General features: G+C 35.1%; 1 protein-coding gene and 1 long non-coding RNA gene across 3 annotated transcripts in view; one reads left to right on the top strand and one right to left on the bottom strand.

The window, feature by feature from the left end:
- LOC114872308 overlaps positions 1 to 23,867 on the top strand; it is a 157,868-nt gene that overhangs the window by 123,576 nt on the left and 10,425 nt on the right. For both annotated transcript variants that reach the window (XR_006829260.1, XR_006829259.1), the window contains one exon: positions 14,318 to 14,385. This is a non-coding gene — a long non-coding RNA (uncharacterized LOC114872308). The remainder of the gene's footprint in view (positions 1 to 14,317; positions 14,386 to 23,867) is intronic.
- LOC114871509 overlaps positions 1 to 23,867 on the bottom strand; it is a 71,760-nt gene that overhangs the window by 41,880 nt on the left and 6,013 nt on the right. The window lies entirely within an intron of this gene.

Below are 23,867 nucleotides of genomic sequence, written 5' to 3'. Positions count from 1 at the left end.
ATTCTTTATTGTGGTATCCTAATGGGTTTCGTATACCGTCATGGGAATTGTTTGCAAAGTTTCTTGAAATTACATGAAAACTTTGTTGAATACATTTGGAATTCTTGTGAGAAATTAATTTTGAATTTCCAAGTGTCTAAATGGAAATTGGAAATAGAAATGGGTCTTCTTCAAAGGCTAAATAAGGGATGATGCACATACCTAAATTCAAAGTTGTCTTTCCTTTTTTTTTTAACTTAATTTTGTTTTGTTTGTAAATTAATTTTTTTAATAGAAAAACATTATTTTTTAAATAGAGAATATTGAAAAAGATACTATTACAATTTTTATGTTTAAAAATTTAAAAATGTTTTCTGGTCTAAAAGTTTTCTAATTAAAATACAATTGCATAAAAATTTCACAATGAAGAAATTTCTCCAAAAATGATCAACTCCTTTAGTCCATTAATTCTTAATTCTAAAGATCGCTTAAAAATGACCCCTCCAAAGAGAAATACTATCTTCAGCTTCAAAGAAACTCCCCGTCGAAGCCATCGTTAATTTACTGGAACTCAAAGAAAGAAGATCGACAATTTGACAAGAAATCGAAGGGAAAGAAGGCAAGTTCCGGTGTCCCTTGCTATCAGCTGTCCCTGGAACGAGGTCATGGCAGGTGAGCGTCACGCACCGTAGGATTCTTCAACGTTCCCGACGCAAATATCACGAAAGCAGTGGAAGATAAAGAATAAAAGGGAAGGCAGGCACAGTAACACGGGACCGCAACGAAATTATCCGAGCCGCAGACGTTCTTAATGCCACTCGTAACTGCACGCCAGAAACTGAAAGCCACCGTCGGGGGTGAAACGACCATTATGCGCCAGCTGTTTCTGCTCCCTGTGTTCTTTCCACAAGATACACACCATCGTTTTGGCGGGTGTGCAGCGATTAGACTTGCTCTTCTAGATTACTTTTCCCTTTCAACAGGAAGATACAACCAAAATCGAGGGTCTCGACATTCATTCCTGCGACCACCACGAGGAAGGTCGTAGGTCTTAAGCACTGATTTTAATCAAGAGTTCTTGGGAAATTGGCTATTATAGTTTATGAAATATTTGAAAAAAATAGTATATAATATGGGGTGTCTCATGGGAAAATTAGCAAATCTATATATAAACAGGGTAGTTCATTGGTAATACAAATCTATTTTTTTTTTTTTTTAATTAAAAATTGTCCATCTTGTGTTTATTTAAATTTTTAAACTTAAGTTACCAGGGCAGTGGCTTAATTTTTAATAAAAGGCATAAGTGACGTTAGTTTAGTAATTAGTTTTAGGTAAAGTCTTCATTACCTAAAACCCCAAAATTTTTAATTTCTATTTTACCACGATTTAACAATGTAATATCCCTATCATGAATATAAACCAAATTAAGTGAAAAATAAAAGAAAAGGAAAATGGCATACAGTATAATATTCAGATTCCCTAACCATTTATCCAAAGTTATAGCCACGACATGACTCTTCAGGATACCTTTTAGCATTAAACGCATGTTCATCACGATTTACGCGATTCACTGTTTATAGTCGATGAGAAGCGATCGGTAACACATATAAATGATCATGCACGTGTACACGTGCGGACGTTAACATGAATGACCATATGGCGTCCATGAACATCCCATACGGCGGACACTCTATTATTTCGCTTTTCCTTACCGCTTATGTGGTTGCTGCCTTCTTGCGGAGAATTGTGGTTAAGTAACGAGTTACTTTAAAGCGAGATCCTTCTTCGTTTTGCATTAGAAAACGCGTTGTGGTAGCATCCACTGCTTGCGGCGGCTCTTTAAATATCACGGGAAGATTGAAAGGGATTCGAGGGTTCATGATGCTTTTTGTTCTCTTGTACCATTTCTCTTTTTTTCTTTCGTTTTGCATTTTAGACACGCTTGAAGTGAACTGTGATGAGGATTGTAAAGGTAAATTTACGGTGATACGAAGATGGCGGAGTGCTTTGGTAGCTATTCAAATTTATCTTAAAAGATTGAATTTCATTGTTTCTTGAAAAATATTCAAGACAAAATAGGAATATTACAATATGTTTTTGTTTATTAACACAAAGTTAGGTATAATTTGGTAAAAATAAGAAATCGTATAGTTTAGATATTTTCATAAAATTGGAACAGGAACATTTTCTATTGGGTAAAATTAATTACATAAAATATAGGTAAATTATTTAATTAAATGTAGGTGTTGCATCAATTTATAATAAAAAATGTCTAATTCGTATTATTAAAAGGTAAAAGGTGAAGGCAACTGTGAAATGTAAAATTCTAAAGCTTGATAATATTTTACCTTCAAATACTTGATATGCTTCATAAAACAGAGAATTTCATGATGTATTATACATACTTTAGTGCCATTATCGTCAGGCGATAAGAAATTTCCTTTTACAGACGTGCTTGACATGTTTGAAATATTTTTATTTTCTATTATCATAACGAAAGATAGTACACGTTTACGAGTAAAAATTTAGGTGAACTTTCCTTGTTACGTTAAAAGAAAACATCAACGAGTCGATTTAGCGAGAAAGTAAGTCATAAAGGAGTCTTTTCTATATGACGAATCATCACGCAACACGGAAGAAAGTGCCAATAGAAAAATGAGTCGATTTTACATAAGCAAACTTAATGATAGCCTCGATTGAAACGATTTTCATGACGTATTTCATTGACTATATTTCTACCCACCAATTACCTTCTGACCTCAATAAACTGTTTTTTCGTTGACATGCAATCTGATATTACGTGAGATATGATCATAGAGAAAAGACGTAAAGAGGATAACACCATTTTTAATAATTAAACATTACAAGATTTGGTATATAACTGAAAAGTATAAAGGACGAAATAAAATGTTAATTCAAATTTTCCCGCGTAAGCGTTTATACGCAAGTGGTGGGGAGGCACAGATCTATATATATCGGGCCTTCTCCCCTCCATCGTCATTCTCCTCGCGATCGCCTACGGGGAAAGGTGGAAGCCCGGGGAAGGGGTGACTTACGGCAAGGGCCAGGAACTCCGCAACATGGAAACCCTTGGGAGCCTATTCGAAGGGCCAGGAATCCGGTGAAGCCTCTGGGAGGGGGGACATTTTCCTTGAGGAGGCCTACCATGCTCTGTGCTGTACAATATACTATTTGCACTTTATTAACCCTTTTTCTATCCTAATGTAATATATTCTAATAACTTAATAATACCATGTTTTCTAATTTCAAGTATCCAAAACGAATATTTTTAATTACATAAATGAAAGAATTCTTAATAATATACATAATTGATTTCTGTAGAAACTAAATGTATGATATTATAGTCAACGTATCAACAAAATATCCGAATAGACTTTTCATATAACTTAATAAAAGACAAGAAAACTGACGGAACAAAAGAGCAACAGACTTACGTTCCCCCATTTTTTATTGTCATCAAGAGGAAGCAAGCCGCCGATAGAAGTCGAGCAGCACGGATCCGTTTGCTCGGTCGGAAAAGCACCGGCATGCTTAATAATATTCTCGTGACCCGAGGCTGGTTAACGGAGAGCCCTACGGTTGCTTATCGATCCGTGAACCGAGTCACGCCAACCGACCAACCACCCTGAAGACTCTTTCGAAGCAACGTTAACTCGAAAACTTGTTTCACCCTTACCGAACCACCCCCCGCGGTGAACAAGACTTTGATTTCGACCAAAGGATACTTACTTAAGTCCTCTGGACCAAATCTAGAAATCTGTGAGCCTCTTGGATATCTTCTTTGCAACTTGTTTCCTTGCGAATTAATGAAGTTGGGGAAGATAAGTTTATTATGGGAACTGGGGGATGAAGGATAGGGTTTGTTTTAGATAAATTTGATGGTCTCTTAATATTAAAGGTATTTGGAAAATTTTTTAGAAACAATTTTAGATAGGGGGTTAACTACTAAATACACACCTATGAAATTTGCATTATTTTTGGGGGGGTAAAAATTTTGAAAAATTGCAAAGATTTATAAAGTTTCAAGTAATACATTGGTTCACAACAATAGAATTTAAATAAATTTTCGATTTTATTGATTTACTTGGCGACTGAACGTACGTCGCAAAATATTCTATCCCCCCCAAATAACTCGCAATGTCACCCTCTTTGACGTCTTGAAATTTTCCTGTCCCCGAAAACAATCCAGCTGGTGTGTTCAGTTTCAACGAAAAAAATCCGAGGCTTTTCCGCGATGACCACCTCGTCCACCCTGCTGACTTTAGCCTCGAAGAGCGAGCGAGGGGGTGGCAGGAGTTGAAGAGGTAGGTCACGCGAAGAATGGGCGGAGATTCCAAAAATAGGACCATTACCGATAAGACCTAGCCGAGGCGCTCCCCGTCGTAGGTGGTTCGAGGTAGCCGATGGCAGGTGATAAAGTAGGGGGGGATGGGGTGAGTTAAGGGTGCCGGTAGGTGATGATGGCGTCGGGTAAATCGGTGAAACCGACGGAATCGAGGCGCTTTTTTTTTCGTTAAATGAAACAGGCGAGGCTTGCCGACGTTCATGACGAAATGAAACAATAGGGCGAGGTTTTATGCTCCTCACTCGATATTGTCCTATGTCCACACATCGTGCTGCTTCCTGTTTGAGAAGCTTAATTGAATAGAACGTACCTAACGTCTAGTTACCGTTAGAATCACAATGTTGGGAGTTTTGGACGTGATTTTGGAACGGAGTTCTAAAAATGAGTTATACTTGGAAAAATCATAAGGTAGTTTGGGAAGGTTTTGCAAAAATAGATGATAGAACAGTGTAATTATTTTTAATATGCAAAATTTTAGAAAAATTACTAATTGCTAATTAAAAGAAATGTACAATGGTAATTTGATGACATAAAAGTATCACTAAATGCCTCTTATGGCACATCAATTTAAAGTTTAAAATTTTAGGAAAATTACCACCCAAATATTTCATCAATATTTTAAATACCACATTTAATTTTCAATTAAAATCCTAAGATTATACAAATCGTACAAATCATGAATACATTCAAAGAACATCGATTTCTTTCGCCAATAGTCTGAAGAAGTTCGCTGAAGTTCCGTCGTGATTTCACGGTGGCCAAGAAAGGGCAGAGAGTCGAGGTTCGCCAAGAAAAGCAAGTTGGATCGGGGCGTTCGACTTCGTATGCACAAAACAAGAAGGTTTCTAGTAGGGGTGCGTTGAGGGTGGTACCGTCGTGGGGGTGGTAGGAAAAAGGCACAAGAAAGGCTTGAGTGGCGTTCTACGAGGGAATCGCGTGACTACTCACGGATCAATAGTTTGCTCCTATACGTATGTATGTACAGGAGTCGGTTTGCACGGGACTCGATTTAGGCGCTGCCGTTTGTACCGAGGGGGTTGCGGAGAACGAAAATCGGTGCTCGCTTCCGGTGAACGTCTGCGAACGCGGTTACACAACCCCCTTGATTTACACGTGGACTACGTTCCATGTATTTTTTTTACACCATTTTCTGCCGTGTAAATCCAGTCTAAAAGGTGTAAAAGGAAAACCAGGAGGGTGAATATTTTTATTTTATTTTTCGTCTGCGTAGAAATAAAAATGTGTAAGAGTAAAATTTCTAAATAATTGAGTAACGTATTTTAATTTATTGCTATCAAAGTTTTTTACACAATTTTACAATATAATTTTATTAGATTGCGAATAATTCTTGTGCAGGTGATTTAAAGCATTATCTTAACCCTAGGACGGCGGACCATGGAGAGAGCCCTAATTAAATTTTTTATATTGTTTTTATTCTCCAAATTTTACACTGTTCCTTTAAAAATTATTCTTCCAACATATGAAACTCTTTCATTTAAAAATTTTACATTTAATTATCTGAAATATTTAATATTTGAAAAAATGAACATATTAACAAAAAATGTTATAAGAAAAATAATGTCAAAAGTGATGTATAGAATGAGTGATGATAATATGGGTTATCATAGAAACACTTCAGACGTTGAATATCAATGAATTATTTCCCTTTACACAAGAAAAATAGGTCTGCGATGAATCTACTGTGTAGTATTCAAATCGATTTTACAATTACTGTACAGTTGCATTGGTACAAAATATTCAGTGACATTATTCTTCTTGATAATTGCACTTGATCCTTTATCTTCTTTTTTCATATAAGCACCCTCGTACATACACGTTTATTAAATTTTATGCTTTCGCTATAAAATTGAATCAGTCTCGAGTCTCCAAAGAGTTCATAAAATATTTCCAAGATTTCACTTAGGATTCATCTATAAATTCATTGCTATTCTAACTCCCAGTAATTCTCTCCAAAGATTCCCAAGATAAGGAAAAAAAACAGCGCAAGTATAACTCGCGGGTTCAAAAATTTATTGCCTCTCGCGAAAGGGGTGTTCACGAGTAGTCCGCGACTCTATAGTCGAGAAAAGCGTTATAAAACTGTAAAATTATAAACTATAAATCCAAAGTAGAGAGAGGAACCTGGTCCGCGGTGTAATTCAAGGACTGCCGGGCCGGAAACGAGGGCGAAAATCGTTCTCCTTGTGATTTCAACGTCTGCCGCGCGTTACATCGCGGAACAACCCTTATTATCGTGCGGCTCGCAACGCGACGGAGAGGGTTTAAACGGAAGTGCCGTGGCACGAAGAGAGAAAGGGAACACGGTAGTAGAGCCTATCCACCGGCAGTAATGGCAGGTCGTATCGATCGTAACGAAATGTTCCTGGAAACGTGACGAGCTTCGGGCTGCTTTTGCTCGTCCATTTATCGGCCGCGTGGCGTGCGTACGAGCTTACGAGCTTGCGAGCACACCACCCGCCCACCGGACTCCTATGACCCCTGTTTCTAACCTTTTCCTCTTTCTCTTGCTGAATTCTATAATTGGATATTTATGCATTTATGATTTATGAAAATATATAGGTAAACACTTTATAATAGAATGTGCACAATATGGAAAATATGTAGTTTCATCCAATTTTTTTTAATTTCTAGATCATTAATTAATCTGGTATTGTTTTTGTGGGATAAATAGAATTCTTGAGGAATTTCCATATAGTCCTCCAAATTAATTATTGCCACTGACACAGATTACCAATCTGACTAATAAAGAATTTCAAATCGATGGGATAATACATTCTCAGTGATTAAAAGTATATTTTCAAGATAAATTAATATTTAAAGATATATAAATAAAAATACACGTCAATAAGTAGTTAGGGTAAATATTTATTCATAATACAATAATTATAATAAAAACTACAAATAAGTAATTTTTAAGATAAATAGGTATTAAAATATATTTTGTAGTAAAATATCTAATATGATAAACACCATTAATCAAAATTCATTTTCGAGAACAAATTACTCGATATCTGATCGTCGTGTCATATACATCGCTTACGGTTGGATGATTCATTCGTTTAATGAGGTTCATAGGAAACGAGAAGACCTCGCACTTCCTTCATTTGCATTGTCATCCACCCCCATCGAGTCAATCGATTCCCGTCGCGAGTCATAAATAAATTGCCTTCCAGTGAGTTTACCTCTTTCATGCCCTGTCTCTGTCTCACTCCCTCCCGTGTGTACAGGTAGACGGTCGGAGTCTCTTCTTGGTACGCGCTTCACGGTTCCGGCGGCTCGCAAAATGATTGATGGACTTTTTGGCGTTTTCTTCGCAAACTCCTATCGATTCCCTACTCATCCTTATGTATTTATTCGCGTGCGTACACGCGAACGCGTGGACACGCATGCAAACCGAGCCGTATTTCCATAAGCGTATGTATCTGGCTGCACGAGCGAAACGCCATAACGTACTTTCACGTTGGTAACGTAAAAGAAATGTGTTGTTGCAATTAAGCTCTTTAGATTCTTTCAAGTGTTGAACACTTTGAAATCGGAAAGCAGCAGTGGAATATATTTGGCTGCTTTAAAATACAATTTGAAGGGTGACGATATTTTATGGTTTTTAAAGATCAAAATTAATAACTTTTTGAGATCAGAATTGTTCTTGTTTTATGAAAATATCTTTTTTAATATATTTTATTTTTGAAACCGTCATATTGTACAGTATCTAGCACGGTAAGTTTCTTTAGGGAAAATGGCGATATGTCGCGTTTTCGGGTTTTAGGATTTTGGGATTCTTGGCACTCGCCGTAAACTTCCCTTTCGCGGGGTTCTCGGTCCGCCCTAAATAGAAGCTTCCTCGCATTTCCGATTTCTCAGATTTTGGGGTTCTTGACCCTTGCCGCAGGCCCGATCCTACCCGGAAACCCCGAATCATTTTTGAAACATCCTATATACTTGATCCGCAAGGAACGAATGAAATCCTTCTCAAGTGAGAAACGCAAACGACCAGTATGAAAGCGGACAGAAACATCCGAGAGAAGAACAAGAAGCGAATAAACCGGAAGTACGGCCGCATGGTCGCGTACTTCATTCAGACTCCGCTTCCAGAGGTTCAGTCTCTCCTCGCCGTTTCGCGTTGTCCTTTTCTCTTCTGTTCTTTTTTCCCTCTCCAGTCGGTGTTCCGTTGCTCGAACAATAGAGCCGCGATGCCATAATACATGCCAGAAGATGATTAATAATTCCAGGAGCAGGCTGAGGCACGAAATTTGAAACATTTCCGGCAAACGCGATCGTGACGATTAGATGAAACGCGTGGCCCTCGAAGGACTTTTCGTGTCGATGTTCAACGTCGTGCGGTTAAATAGGAATTTTAACTTCGATTGCATTCTTTGAATATGTAAAGGGAATAGAGCTTTAGTTTAAAATTCTAGATGGTGGGTAAATTTTTCTAATGAAAGTTTGCCTGTGATTTATCCTAAGTTTTGATGTAATTAAATTGAATTAATTTGGTATAATTAATTATAGGAATTTATTTTTTCGTTAATGGATGGTAAAACAATAATTTGGGTAAGCTATAGTGAGTCATACAGTTTAATGGTGTATGCGACCTTAAACAATTAAATTAAATTAAATTAAATTAATAATTTGGGTAAATATTAATTCTACTAAAGTATAATTAAAATTCTTGAAATTCGTTCTGTATTGTTGCTCCTAACCAGGGTCAAGGGTAAACAGTAATGACAGTAATTATTTTTAATTGCTCGTAGCTATCAGTACGTTTCACAAATAGACATTTCGAGCAGTCTGTCACGCCCCAGACGAACAGGCAGAATCGTAAATTTACGGTTGGTGTGCCACGAGACGGAAGCATGGGGAGCATCAGGTGCAAACGGTATTATGGACCCACCTGCCTTTGTACGGTCGGTCCCCTGTGTTATTTCTATTCCGATTCTAGCTTGTTACTCGTTCACGGAAATTTTCGAAAAATTTACACTTATCTACGTGACTAGATATCTTAAACAGCTCATTGTATAAAGTTACAAAAAGAGAAATTTTATTATTTTATATTAACAATATCGATGAAACGTTTTTATAGTTATTTTTATCGAACTTCAAGCTTCAAATTGATGTGACATAAGTGTCATTTTGTTATACTTTTCTGTCATGAAATTAAAAAAATTTGCAAAGAAGATTCAAATTTTTGATCAGTTTATTATTTTCTGGATTTGAAGTTCAAAATTTCATCAAAAATTTGAATCTTAAATTATAATATTCATTTAACTCAACTTAAAAGTATTGAGAAATATCTTCTTGCCTCCTATTTTCCGCGTTTCTCATCGATTGATCTACGGGCCGTGCACCAGATAAGCGTTCCAAGAACACTTCACGCGGTACTATCAGATCCTGAAGGTGAGGTCATAAATTAAAAGGCAAAGGAACGGTGGAAAGGAGCTTACGGTCATAATTCATAGGTGGTTATCAAAAAGTCGCGGATAGAGCAGCCTCGTCGCGTGTCCGTGCACGTGGGAGGAGGTTAAGGACAGTCACGCGGGACATGGAACAGTTAAAAATATTGCAGTTCGTGTAGAACGATCGATTCGAGGACGAAAAACAATCCATAAGTTAGTAGTTAACTCCTAGAAGAAAAATTCTTGTCTTTGACAAATTCGATAATTAACAGGTTGATTACCACCGTCATTCATATTCTGGCGGTCTGTTAATTTTTACAGGATAATTTAAAATCTATATTTTCATCGAAAATCAAATTAGCTTCTTTTGATTGCAAGTGGGATAATTAAATTAAATATTTGTTCACAAGTACTATTATTTAATAAAATTTCTTTTGAGAATTGATTGGTACATAGATGTAAAAGATTTTTTAAAAACAGATATTAGGTAAATGAGGATAAATTGATCTCGCGTCGGTGATGACACATAGTAAAAGAGACAATTTGAAATTACCATAGCGCCATAGTATAAGATAATGTCTATACCTACTGACGTCATTTCCTACATCCGGACATGAATTAAACGTGTATAGCTTCCCGAGTTTTTTGCCCGCATCGGCTCAGAATATTTGCAGGTTTGCGTTGCAAATTCTGTTTTCCTCAAATGAGTGAAAAATATATACTTTTTTAACCCTCGAACAACGGACCATGGAGAATTTTGTATTTCATATTATTTTCATTTTCCAAATTTTACACTGCTCCTTTAAAAATTATGGACACACTCTTTCGTTTAAAAATTGTACGAAACGATACATGTACAAAACGATACCTCGATTAAAATTAAGTTCTGAAATTTTTAAACGAAAGGTCTTAACGTGATAGTTAATTTAAAGTTTAGAAAATGAAAATAAGAAGGAGTTTGAAATTAACTTCAAATTGCCTTTATCTCAAGAGCCGCCGTCTGGGTTAATTAAAATTGAATTTTCCAATTTTTTCAATTTACAAAAAATTAAAAATCCATTTTTTTAAATATCACGAAGCACTTGAGCCAGATACTACAATTTCCAACTATGGTCCGATAGTTAAAGAGTCGGATCACGGTTATCATTATAATAACGACTAGGCATTAAAGTTTCAAAGCAATTTTGCCTGATTTCGTGAAAAGAAGTAAAGTTTCTTAGCAAGAACTTGTCTAGCAGTGTCCGTCATTTGCCGGATATCAAAGTTCCTTTTTTTCCTTCATAAAATGTAACATTATACGGAACGAAAGACGGGACATTTCTTGCCGTTTCCTCCGCGAAAGGGTAATCACGGTGGCAATAAAGCGAGCCTACAGGGCAATGAAATTAATCATCCGTCGCGTGACATCCTCGGAAGGTTTTAATTTTGCGAATTACGCGAAATAACCGCGTATAGAAAATAATCGAATTGCGAAGAAACGCGTTTCCCAGTGTTCGTCAAATCCAATAAACTTTTTTAGTCGGTTTTAATCACGATATTACACGGTTACAGCTTCATGTCAAAGCGTAACGCGATGTTTGTCTGTTGATTTTAGATCACGGAGATCATTTAGATAATGTTAAGTGGTGGCCTCGAATAATTATCAGGTTTAAATACTAATTCTTTAAGATACCAGATAAAAGTGGCGCGTTTAAATCCGATTTTAATTCGACCCTTTTTACAGAATAGATTCGTATCAACGTCCATAGGGAAATGATAGATGACGACAATACACGAAAGCAGTCATACTGTGCAATTACAACGCCTTACAACTAACAATGTACTTTTCCCATTTTTCTTCTTTTTTACATTGAAGTGTTGTGATTTTTTTTTACAGAAAATAGGACTGAGTCTCTTTCTTTTTTCAGTAATTAATTTTGAATATGAATGGTGTCTTTTATTCAAAAAGAATTACTTTGATTATTAATGAGGTCACTTTTCAGAGTTTTTTTTTCAAGGACTCTCATTAAGAAAATATATAATAGTCAATTAAAATAAAATTAAAATTTTGAGTCATATTAGAAATGCTAATTGATAATATTTTTTACATAAAAGGATGGTATAAAATTAAAAAAATGAAAATAATACAGATATAATGTACCTAAAATTAAATTTAAATAGGTCATCCAAAGGTTGAATACATTACTCCTACTTGAGGGTGAAAGATTTTTATCATCACCTTAGAATATTCCTAATAAAACTTTATTACGCACAGATGTTTTAAACGACCTAACAAACCCCTGTATAATAAAATAAATTATTCGTTGCAAAATTTTATTATCCACGTGAAGTAAGATCGTCGAAGATCGTAGGGAATGCCAGAGCAGGCGATACCAGCGTGGCACGGCAACCAGCATCGACGATGAAATCGGAAGTCGGTGCCGTGCCGGGCTATTTATCGACCCCGTTGCCATGCCAGCCCCGCGTGTACACAAGACCACCACCCGCCACCATTATGGATCACGCCGATAGCTGCACGCCACCACCACCTGCCCTTCCCCTCTCTCCGTCGCCCTTTCCTGACTCTACGCTTTTCTCTTTGGGTGCGTGCACCCACGAAATTACGCGAGCAACGTATGCACGCCGGTGATCTACGGATCGATCCAAAGGGAGACACGGTCCCTTACGATGCGCCATCGTTGGTCACGCCAACCCCTTCGGATGCGATTCTTCTAATTCCCTCTTCACGGTCTCGTTTTCGATGCCTCCTTGATCCTTCCAAGTATTAAAAAGACGTACTACTACGTCAACCGCTTTTAGCTTTTACTTTTGAAAAGACGTATTACTACGTCAACCACTTTCAGCTTTTACTTTAGAAAAGATACACCACTACGTTGTTCGACAGCAAAGTGTTAAATACTTTGAGTAGGTAGGTGATAGATGAGATTTTCATGAGATTTTAAGAACCTTGGAATTCGTATTATAAGAAATTCTCTTATTTCTTTAATTAGAAATATTCTTATAGAATTTGTAGCTTTGTATATTCGCGATCAAATCAGGCTTTCACAGGGAAAATGGCGATATCCCCACACTGTTGACTGTTAATTAAAAACCAATTAATAATCTTTTGATTGTTACAAATTTACATCAGTTGCAATAATAAAAGTAAGAGGAAATTGAAAAGGAAGATTTCACCTTCCAATCTTTAGTTAATGTCAATTATAAGGTAACAATGCTTATTTATGTCTGGTGGCTAATGTGTCAATAATTAATAATTATGTTATTTTTACTAATAATATTAACATCGTCAAAATTAGAATTTTGAAAATTCCTGCTTTCACTATATCACCATTTTCCTTGGAGAAACCTGATTTGATCGTGAATGTACAATATTAATTTTAATTTTAAATTTCTTATATTTATGAAATAAGAAATAGTAAAATGTTTTATTTATGAATGAAAAATCAGTAAATCGTTAATTTTTCATTAAAGAAGAAGGAAGAATCCTTCATTAACTCCTTAAGATCTCGATGCACTCGCAGCTGTCGTTTCCTTATCCTCTTAACTTTTCTGCAGGAGTCGTGTGACGTTTAATCCATAACAGCAAAAAACAAGGACAAAAAAGATACGTTAATTTCTACGGGTAGCCCCCGCATTAGCAACCTGTCTTCTTATCTAAAGCAGGTGCGCGTCTCTGAGAAAATGTGGGCGCCTGTGCATAATGAAGTTGCATGTTGAAAGGTGCACGAGCCATCGCTTTTTCTTTTCTAGTCACGTTGAACGCGTCACCTATGGAATTAATTATCTTTAAACGTAAAGGTCGGAAAAATAGTTGCTCGCTCTAACACTTAGAAAAGAGCTATCTGTTCTCTGATATTTTATGGGAATAGGAATTAAGTATTTTATTCCCGTCTTGTTTCATCTTTAATGAAGAATTAGAGATACATAAGAAATGTTTATTTAATCATTTTTATCAAACTCTGTGCTGTAAGTGTCATTTTATGATACTTTTATGTCATCAAATTATGGCAGACTTTTCATATTGATATGCAGCAATTAAATACTTTTGTTTTTTAATTAGGCACTGAAATAAAGACAATTCCTTCTCCTTTTTATTTTCATTTTTTAAATTTTAAACTGTTACCTACTTTCAATATTATTTTTCTAAAATACATGTATTAATATCATTTTTTTTTTTAATTGCAGTGGTTAACTTTAGTGAAAGTACTGTTATTATTACTATTAATGATTAGTTTTCAAATAAGTATATATACAATTAAATTATGTAACATTTCGTTGAATTAAAAATTGAGACAGGATGAAGGTAAATAAAAGTAACACAGTTTCAGTCATGTTAAAAATCCTTTATTTACTTTATTTTATAATTACACAATTTTCTTAATTATTAGTACTGCTTATATATGTATAATTTGTAACTTATTATATTTCATTTCATACCTGAAAATTTTCAATTCTTCATGCTTTGGTCATCATTTTCTGCAGTTCTATAAAACGCATTTCAATTTGTTAAATAAATATTCATTCTTTTTTTTAATTTTTGTCCTTTTTTAATTTTCAGATTTTTCTGTTTAACGAGAAATTGCAAAACTACAAGGACCAGGAACGTACAACTGCACAGCCATTTGGGTAAGTTCAAACTTTAGATTTGTTAACCTATTATAAATTAGAAACAAAATGGAAATGTTGCATGTTGCAAAAATCAAGCCTAATTTGCGCAATTACTCCCGGTTCTTTCATAAATCCTATTCGATCACGAACCAACGATTAATGCCATTATCCCGTTTACTATGCACTTGCTGTTGCAGTAATCGATTGGATGCATCGGGCAAATCAATCTGAATTATCGATAATCCTTTCGTGAAAGTAGTCGAAGATTGGCATGCAATTAGTCGATCGTTAACACTGTGAAGGTTCATAAATCTTTTCAGTTTTCTTATTAGTACTTCTACAAACGATGTTCTTATCGTCATAACTAATATTTATCTTTAATATCTTGATGCTAAATCAATTACCAGATCCATCAAGATTCGCGTCATTCCACCTATTACATAAGTTTTTGTTTCTCTTTGGTAATTAAATACAAAGTACGTAAAAAACTTATTAATTATAAATCAAATTAAATTGTTGTATTTCTCGTTTAATTTTCATAGGAGCTCGGAAACTCATATTAGAAATGCTAATTAGGAATATTTGTATTAAATACTTTGAATAATAGGTGATAGAAATATTATGAAAATAAAAAATCATAAAATTTATGATTGGAATTTAAATAAAAAGATAAGTAGCATAAGAATTATGATTAAACAATTCTGAATCATTGAAATTAAATTTAGTTTAATTAAAAAGAACAAGTAAAATAAAAAATAAAAAGAATACTCCATACTGTTAGTGATTGAAACAGTAATCCGCTCTTTTCTCTTTCCTTTGCAAAGAGACGTGTCTTGTCGATCGACGGATATGTAAAACGCTTTTTTTTACTAGAAAATGAAAGGATTCGAACTGTAGGAAGAAACGGTTAATCTTTGATCGCGAACAGACACGACACGCTGCACGTTGCAAGCGTGGATGCACCAAATGCATCTCCTGCATTGCATCTGAATCTACTTTCACCGATTAAAACCAGCAATGATCGTTCGGACAACGATCTAATTCGATATTCCTCGGTGAATCAATATTCAATTAAGTGAACGTTCAACTGTCTATATTTTCATGTCGCAAGATAATTGCTTTCGTGATTGCCACGATCATTAGAAGATCATTAAAAATCGATACAGCAGAACGATTTAGCTTCTTCAAACATTAGGTGTACAAATTAATTCAGTGTCTTTAACATTACAGCTTCTCAATTATTAATTTGAATTTGAATATTTTCTCGCTCTTGCAATTAATTACAATTTGAGAAAAAAGGAATACATTAAAAAATTTTCTATAAATTATTATAGAAAAGGAAAGCTATTAATCTAATAAAATATAGACCCTTAAAGTGTTAAAATAAAAAATTTTAAAATTTGTGATTTCGTCGAGTTTAATTGTTCTAGTAGTAATTTTTGAACTTTGAGAAGTTAATTAGAAATTTAATAATGTTGTTGAAGTTCATGGTGAATCGGTATCCAGCAAGTGATGGCATTGCAAGATCCACGATTATACACTGCACATCTGTGAATTCTTCCAGTGCCAAGACCCGCCAGAACCTTTCTGATGCCCTTGATCTTCGTTTCTTCCACTTTTTCCTTCTTCGAACGACAATACTTATGCGATACATTTTCCTTTCTCTTTCCTCTGATTTCTCGGAACGTGGAACACGTGGTTCCAGGTACCAAGCTGTTACCTGTACATCGTTGAACATTTTGTTGGAATACATTTATTCCAAATTTTATTCCATAATTTCATTACTATTCTGATGAAGAAATCATTGTATCACAATTGCATTTAAAAACAGAAATACATTTTCGTTCAAAAGACAGAAAACTTCCACAAAAATAAAAAATAATTGAAATTTTTTAAATATTTAACCTTCTAAGTCCCAAGAGTCAATTTAAATTCATAAGAGAAATTAATAATTGGTACAAATTCTTCACTTTTCTATAATGTTCGATGATTTCGATTTCCCTCATTTGAAAAGAAGGAAATAAATGATTTATTTATCGATCGCAAAATAAATTCCGAGAGGAAAATGGCGAGAGGATGTTTGCTACGGGGGCGACAAGGTTTTGCAAGTGATTTGCGAATCGCGTTGACATGGCTGCTGAATCGATCTCGAATTGAAAGTCAATGATGCGATTCTGTCACGGTTTTAAGGAATCGATCATTATCGTATCGAAACCAGTGGCATGGTAGTGAATCAAATTTCATTATACATACGATGAATCAAACCTTTAGAAATAAATGTTGCTTTCTTTTGGTGTCGAACAAACTGGAAGATTGGCGAAAATTTTTCCTTAACTTGGAACACTTCTGATTTGAATGATTGCAGAAACTATATTTTGGAATGAAGATAAATATTTGGAATAGATGTTAATGAGGTGAGACATTATATTATTTTTTTATTCTAAGTGGAATCTTACACAGTAGACTCTCGTTATATTGCCACGTGAGCATATTAGTGCCATGTTTCCACCAACATAGTCTAAAAGAATGATACATTTCTATCTCCTCTCCCCCCTTCAAAGGGGGTATTATATAATAGCTTTTAATTTCTGCAATTCATCTTTCAATCTGTTATATAATGATGTTCCAGTGATGGGTTCACATGACCCTGCATTCATCTACTGTTCCAAGAATCGAAAGAAATTATTTTTCCTCTTCCTTATTTAAACCTGTTTGAATTTTAATCATAACTTCAGTATTAGTAGCCATCAATGAGTTGAATAAAAATTTCAAAACAGAATCTATTTAAGCCAAGTTAACAAGCTTTTAACCTTACAATCGAAGAAGCAAGATCGACAGAGAATTGGTGAATCAAGGAACAAAATTAAGGATCGTTATCTTGGGGCAATTACTAAGATCATTATCGACATGAATCTTTTCTGTGCAATTAAATAGTAAACTAGCGTTTGGTGGTAAAATCTGCTTAAACACAATCTGAAGTTTTAGCAATTCATGTTTAGCAAAACATTTTCCTGTTTTCATATATCAGAACCACTCAGACTTGCTTGAAACATAAATTAATAAATTAACAAAGTAACAAATTGAACTTTAAAACCCACCAAAATCGAATTAAAGATATCCCAATTAAACAGGAAATTCAACCTGGCACACAGTAGTGAGATGGAATGTCACATGTCCCAGTGAAATTAATTCTTCTTTGAATTGCCAAATTCAATTTCCATAGACGGTTCCTTTGTACCATTATTTATTTGAAGTGTCATTTTATCAAGTGAGAACTAATTTGCTTTGCAACATTCAAAAAACATTCCATAAATTTTCAACTTTATTGTACCAACATGTATTAAAGCATACTTAATTAAAAAATTTTAATTAAAGGGTTAAAATCAAAGAATCTTTCTTCGCGATACAAGACGATATTTTAATTGTAATAAGTCCGAAAATTTTGTATTTCTGTCGAATGAGAATTGATGTTGAATTATACAGAACCGATTGTTCCTCTCGATCGAAGGAAAATTACACCCGTCCCCGATTTGTGTTCTCTGGCGAGGTGTGTTTCGCGATCGGGCCACAATCGATGCAATTATCACGACTGCGCAAAAAGCAGCCGCATAGTCGAGGTCGTATATAGTGCATGACGAACGACAATTACGATTCTGCCATGATAGAGTCGACAAAAGTTTTACTGGCAGGCTATAAACTCCGTTTCCTTCCTGTTCAACGTCCATTCGAACTATCACGAGGTAGACCCTTCGCTTTTTTTTCGACCAGGACTGCCTCTCCTGCCGTCTTGTTCGAGCCTTTCGTCTCGATTCAGGGAACGATAAAACAGAATAAAACGGTTGGTTTCTCGTGAAAAAATATAAAAAAAATTGTTGAGGTAAAAATTTCCAGAAGTAATACTAAAATAAGAATTGTTGGACTTGAAAATTGAAAATAAATTGGAAAAATAAATAACTGACAATTAGTACTAATAAAACGTTCACTGCAGTCTAAAACAACCGTGGATATTCATCGAGTGAATAAAATAAGGAAAAATAATATTAATCTTGATTCGTTGATGACTGTTACCTTCTATTAATAATTGTAACATTTAATGCTTTTGATATGTTTATTACTCTACGTAATATTAATTAGAATTAAAAAATTAATCGTTTTTAGAAACTCTCAATCATTATATTTTTAATATTATAATTAATATTTGATTGTCAGTTAACAGATTAAAAAAATTGTAATTAATATTGAATTGCAAACGAAGGAAATTAATCGCCTCTCAGGTGTTCGCGTTCAAAAATTCGTAGCGTCAGCTATTTGAAAAGAAGTAACACGAGCCTTTAATAAAGTAAGATAAGATTGCGAACAGGTTGAATTGGTTTTCAACGTACAATTAGCACGTAGGAAATTAAAAATGATTTTCCACTTATAGAATCAGCTAATCGCAACGCGTTTTCATTTAGAATTAATTAAATGTTAGATAACAGGAGTTTAAAAGTTTTGAAATTGCTGATAACAGTTTAGTTTTGAATTGCCGTTTATGATGAATTGAAACTGTGGTGTATAAAATAAATTTTCTACTATTATTAATACGAATAGTAATATTTAACGTAACACGTGTAAATTGAAAATAACAAACTTTATGCTTAATTAAAAGATTTCACTTTTTTGAATGTTGATAATAATTTAGATAAAAAATGAAAACAGGAAATCTCTATTTAATGTTGTATAACGTAGAAACTTTGCACCACGTGTTTGCATTCCACACGTTCTTCATCACTACGCTCTACTGCATTATGTTTTTCAAATGTTTGTATTTTATTTAATATTTAAATTGAAGTTTATCGCGGGAAATGAGATAAGAAACGTTCTCATTAAAATTTCTAATGGGTAATAATCGTCTATTAGTTAAAACGTTGACTGCCACAGTGGAAATGGACATGTATGGTCAGACACATTTATATTCTAATTATTAAAGAATTTTTAAATTACTGTACCTAATACTGTAATAGTAATGCTACCTAATTTTCTTTCTTTTCTTTGTCAACTAATGATATGGAAATCAACGTATTAACGTTTTCTATATAGTTTCATATTTAGTTTCAATTTTAGTTTGATATTGCAATTTTACATTTTTTTTAAAAGGAATTTCTCAGTGAAATAAAAATTTATCAATTTTCATTAAAACCTACCTCAATGTATCAGTCTACACCTATAAACTCAAACTCATTTCAATTCAATTCAGTTCAACTCAACTCCTTAAAACAAAACCAAAAAACAGTATATTAAAATTCCATAAACCCAATTTCAATCCGTCCAAACTAAAAAGATCCTCCCAAACGTGTTCAAACCCCTTTCAGTAGAAGATATCAATTATTGACCTTACACTGATCAAAATCAATTTCAAAATTCAAAACTCAACTCTTTATCCAACCCCACGAATACAAATAAAAAAAAAAAATAGAAACGGGACTCAAAGTGGTTCTCACAAAGAATTGAAAGTAGTCGAGTTCGATTCGACTTTCTGTCGCGTGCACCGAGCGCTTCCGGTTCGGGCGTCGAGGCTCGAGAGCAACGATACGACATATCGAGAGTGCAATGAGATAATATATCCGGAAAGAAACAACATTCACGGAACGAAATAAGAAACGGTGCACGGACCGAGCGCGGCACACGAACTGAACACGAAAAACCGGCCGAACCTTCTCGTGAAACTTCGGTACCGGTCGCCTGCTGTCGTTCCGGCGTGTGCGGCGTTCCGTTCCGTTCCGCTCGGTTCCGTTCAGTTCCACGGAAACCACGATACTGACGGGTCCCGTCTGTCCGCTCCCTCTTTACCGCCCTGTCGAGCTGTTCGCTCTTCCTTGCCCACGTTCCTCCCCTCGATTCGACCACGTCTTCTTTGACCCTGTTTTTCTTTTTTATTCTTGCTGTATAACCAGCCTTATTTTCGAGGGTGTACAAAGTTTTCCTTCAGGTGGGTGGTTCTTTTCTTGTTTTCATCTCAAACTATGGCACGTTTGATGAATTATTATACTGGTTCTTCTTTTTTGTTTATTGCTGGGTGAGTTTTTTCTTGATGTGTTTTTCCTTCAGGTTGTAAGACGTTTGATGAGGGATTATTTATTTTTAACGCGTCGATTGTTATGCCGATTAATTGAATAATTATAAAACAAAAATATAAAAAATTCAAATCCTTAATAATTAGAATTTCAAGGTGTCTAATTATACATGTTCATCTTCACTATGGTAATTAATGTGTTAATTTATTTTAAGGTATATTTTCTTATATTATTTGTGTTTCTTAATTATTATTTCCAATTTTCGAAATAAGTAAAAATAAGGATTATACCTTCAGATTTTTATTATTTTTAATCCTTAGATTACCCTGATACTAATTTCTATATTTCCAGGAATATATCATATTTTCTATTAAATATAATTATTTCTACTGTGCAAACTCCCAAAAAGCACCACCAATTGATCCTATACCCAAAACCATTTCAATACATTGCATAGAGCACATTGACACTCTACCAAACCTCGCCAAACTTCCAAGTCCTTATCTCCCCTAAACTGTTACTTCGTCCATTAAATTTAATGTACCTTAGCTTCTGAAGAATTTTAAGACTTCACTGTGTTACGACGGAGACTATACCTTTAACTTTTAGTGCGCCACAGTTTGCCCTTAAAATAAGCCTATGGACAATAACGACAGGAGCGGTAACATGAGCAGAGGAAGCCACCTTTCCACTTCTCATTTTTTTTTCCTTCACATTCTTTGTTAAATGTATCGCTTTTTTATCAGTTTGCTCAGCTTGTTGCCAGGGGCGATAATGCCGCTGCCACGAGGGCAAATTCTTGAACAGCTCTTGTTCTATTTCCTTTTTCTTTTCTTCTTCGAGTTTTCATCGTTCCTTCTCCCTGGATATTGACCTTTTACCTCATTAACCGTTTGATCGACCGTGTCGCGACTTTTACTTTCTCTAATCAACCACTTTCTCCTTACCCCATCTTCGATTATTCTTCTTACGGTTGTTTCTTTCCTCCAATTTTTCCAGGTTACTTACTCTCGTCGATTCCTCTTCTCTCACCTGGCATCCCGTTCTCCCTCTCACTCTCCCTTTTTTCTCCTCCCTCGCACGACTTTCGGCCAGCAACGACTGACCGAGACTGACGAGCCGCCGCGCTCGCAAACGTGTCGCGGGGGTGGTCGCTCGCCGCGGCTGCGCCCCTTTTTTCCTGCCGACCACCCCCTCCATTTATCCCTCGGGCATCCACGCTCGTATACACCCTGCCTCCTTCTGCGAACAGGACTAATTTCCTAGTTTTTTCCTTACACGACGCCCTCCTGGTAATTTGTCGCGTCGTCGTGTTACGAAATTGTTTGCGATCGGCCACCCTTCGAGGACACCTCGCGGCTCCTCTCCGCCCGGGGCTGATATCGTTTCGATGACCCAACACCTGTACGCGTGGAAAGTTTTGTTGTTGCTCGTGATTGGTATTTAGGGTGGTGCTTGGGTGGTTGAGTTTTATATATAACATCGTGGGAAGATGAAATTTAACCCTTGAACAGCGCAGTCTGGGTCAATATAGACCTAAACTTTATGTTTAAAATTTAGAAAATGGAAATGATATGAAATACAAAATTGAATTTTGGGGAGTCTCTTCATGGTCCGCCATTGGTGGGTTCATACTTTAGCTGCCACAGAAGAAAGGGCCGTCTGCAGTCAGACATTTTACAATTTATTTTTCAAATTGAGCTTCCCCTAAATGATATAATTTTAATGCTATATAAAATCATTAATTCAACCCTTTATCAGGGCAGTGTTAGAGCTTTCTGAGTCTTGGACATGCAAATGTAAAGTAAATCCCTTCTTATATATATTTTTAAATTAAATTTAGAAGTCAAACTTTTTTTACCGGACTCTGGGTACTTGCTTAAAAGTAAACGCGACTTTATCCTTGGTTGCATTATATTTGCAGATCTGTACGAAATTCTTGTATTTTTTAAACATTTGTAGTCATCAATTTTCATTGGGTACTATGAAACTTTTCTTTAAATAAGTAGAAAATTGTGATAACACAGTACTCAGAAAGTTATAAATTCATTCTAAACTTTGGAGTTTTAATATTAGAGGGTGAACATAAAGCTCAGCAAGCATTTCCATGTTTTACATTCGCATACAAATTCTAAGGGAAATTCAGGAACAAGCGCGGAGGTGCGAAACACTTGAAATTGTAATTCATGTACATAAATAGTGCTCGTGTGTTTTATAGTGTGTTTTATTAAGAGGACATTTGATAAACGCGATTTTTGTGGAAATGACGTTGACAAATTAATCCACAGAGGTGGAGAAGTCACGCAGAATGCTGGTCATTATGAAGAAACATTAATCGTTCCGTAGATTGTAGGAAATCATGTTCTTTAACAACGATTTGAATACACATATGATTGAATATAAGGTAGAAATATGAAAAATATTACATCTTCCAAAAATAAACAGTTAAGAAACAATAAAAATCAAATTAACGGACACAAATAAAATAATTTAATATAATATGGAATACATTTTATTTAAATAAAATCATTTCAGATTTAGAGATCTAGACCACTGTAATTTAAAAATTAATGTTTTATTAAAAATTCACATTTTATTATTTTTTAAATGTATTATTCTTGAACTATACTTGCACTTCAAAAGAACAAATGAAATTTTTCAATATTTTTACTTCCAATAGATTTTCAATCTATTTTTCTATTTTTATTTATCAATCTCTCACTGTCCACTTCAAACATAATTTCCAATTCCATTAACCAACCGCGTTCAATATTTAATCAACAACCAGCTGCAAAGGTGTATGCAATTTTCAAAAGCGACAGGTTAACTCTATAATTAAATTTTTCAACGGTCCTTTTGTAAAGTATTAAAATGCCCCGCGTTGCAGACAAACAATCCGATGAAAATTTAACGAACGCGATCCACGAAAATTCAATTCGATCTCGAATTCACCGGAAATGATTCGAGGGGATGGTAATTCGTGGAGCGAGCGGTAAGAAATTCAAATGAGCAAAAGAAACGGGCGATTCGGGTCGAGAAAAGTGGAACGTCCACGTTCCACCCACTCATCTATCCGCGATCGATAGTAACACACGTTGCTGGGACTACACGTCGCTCGCATAATCAATACGGTCTGATATATCTGTAATAGGAGCGAAAGACAGCCGGTTGGAAAGTGGTAAAAAAAGGGGAAGAGGAGATACCGATGATAGATCGTTGACATACAAAGCGCACGATACACTTTGTCACAAATACCTCTTCCTTGTTGAGGAAACTTTTCGCACCTTGACAAAATGATACTACTATAATTGATCTTTTATAGCGAATTTTTATTTCGATCGGTGCTCTGGAATATTTAAGTTTCCTTTTCATTTTGTTTTAGTTTTTTACTATCATCAATTCTCGCGGTTTTTACTGTTTGACTGTCAGGCCATTTATTAAATGAAA

Source organism: Osmia bicornis, chromosome 3 (genome assembly GCF_907164935.1).
Source record: "Osmia bicornis bicornis chromosome 3, iOsmBic2.1, whole genome shotgun sequence".
Lineage (NCBI taxonomy): Eukaryota > Metazoa > Arthropoda > Insecta > Hymenoptera > Megachilidae > Osmia > Osmia bicornis.
The sequence above is the reverse complement of the archived record's forward strand: the minus strand, read 5'-3'. Positions and strand labels throughout refer to the sequence as shown.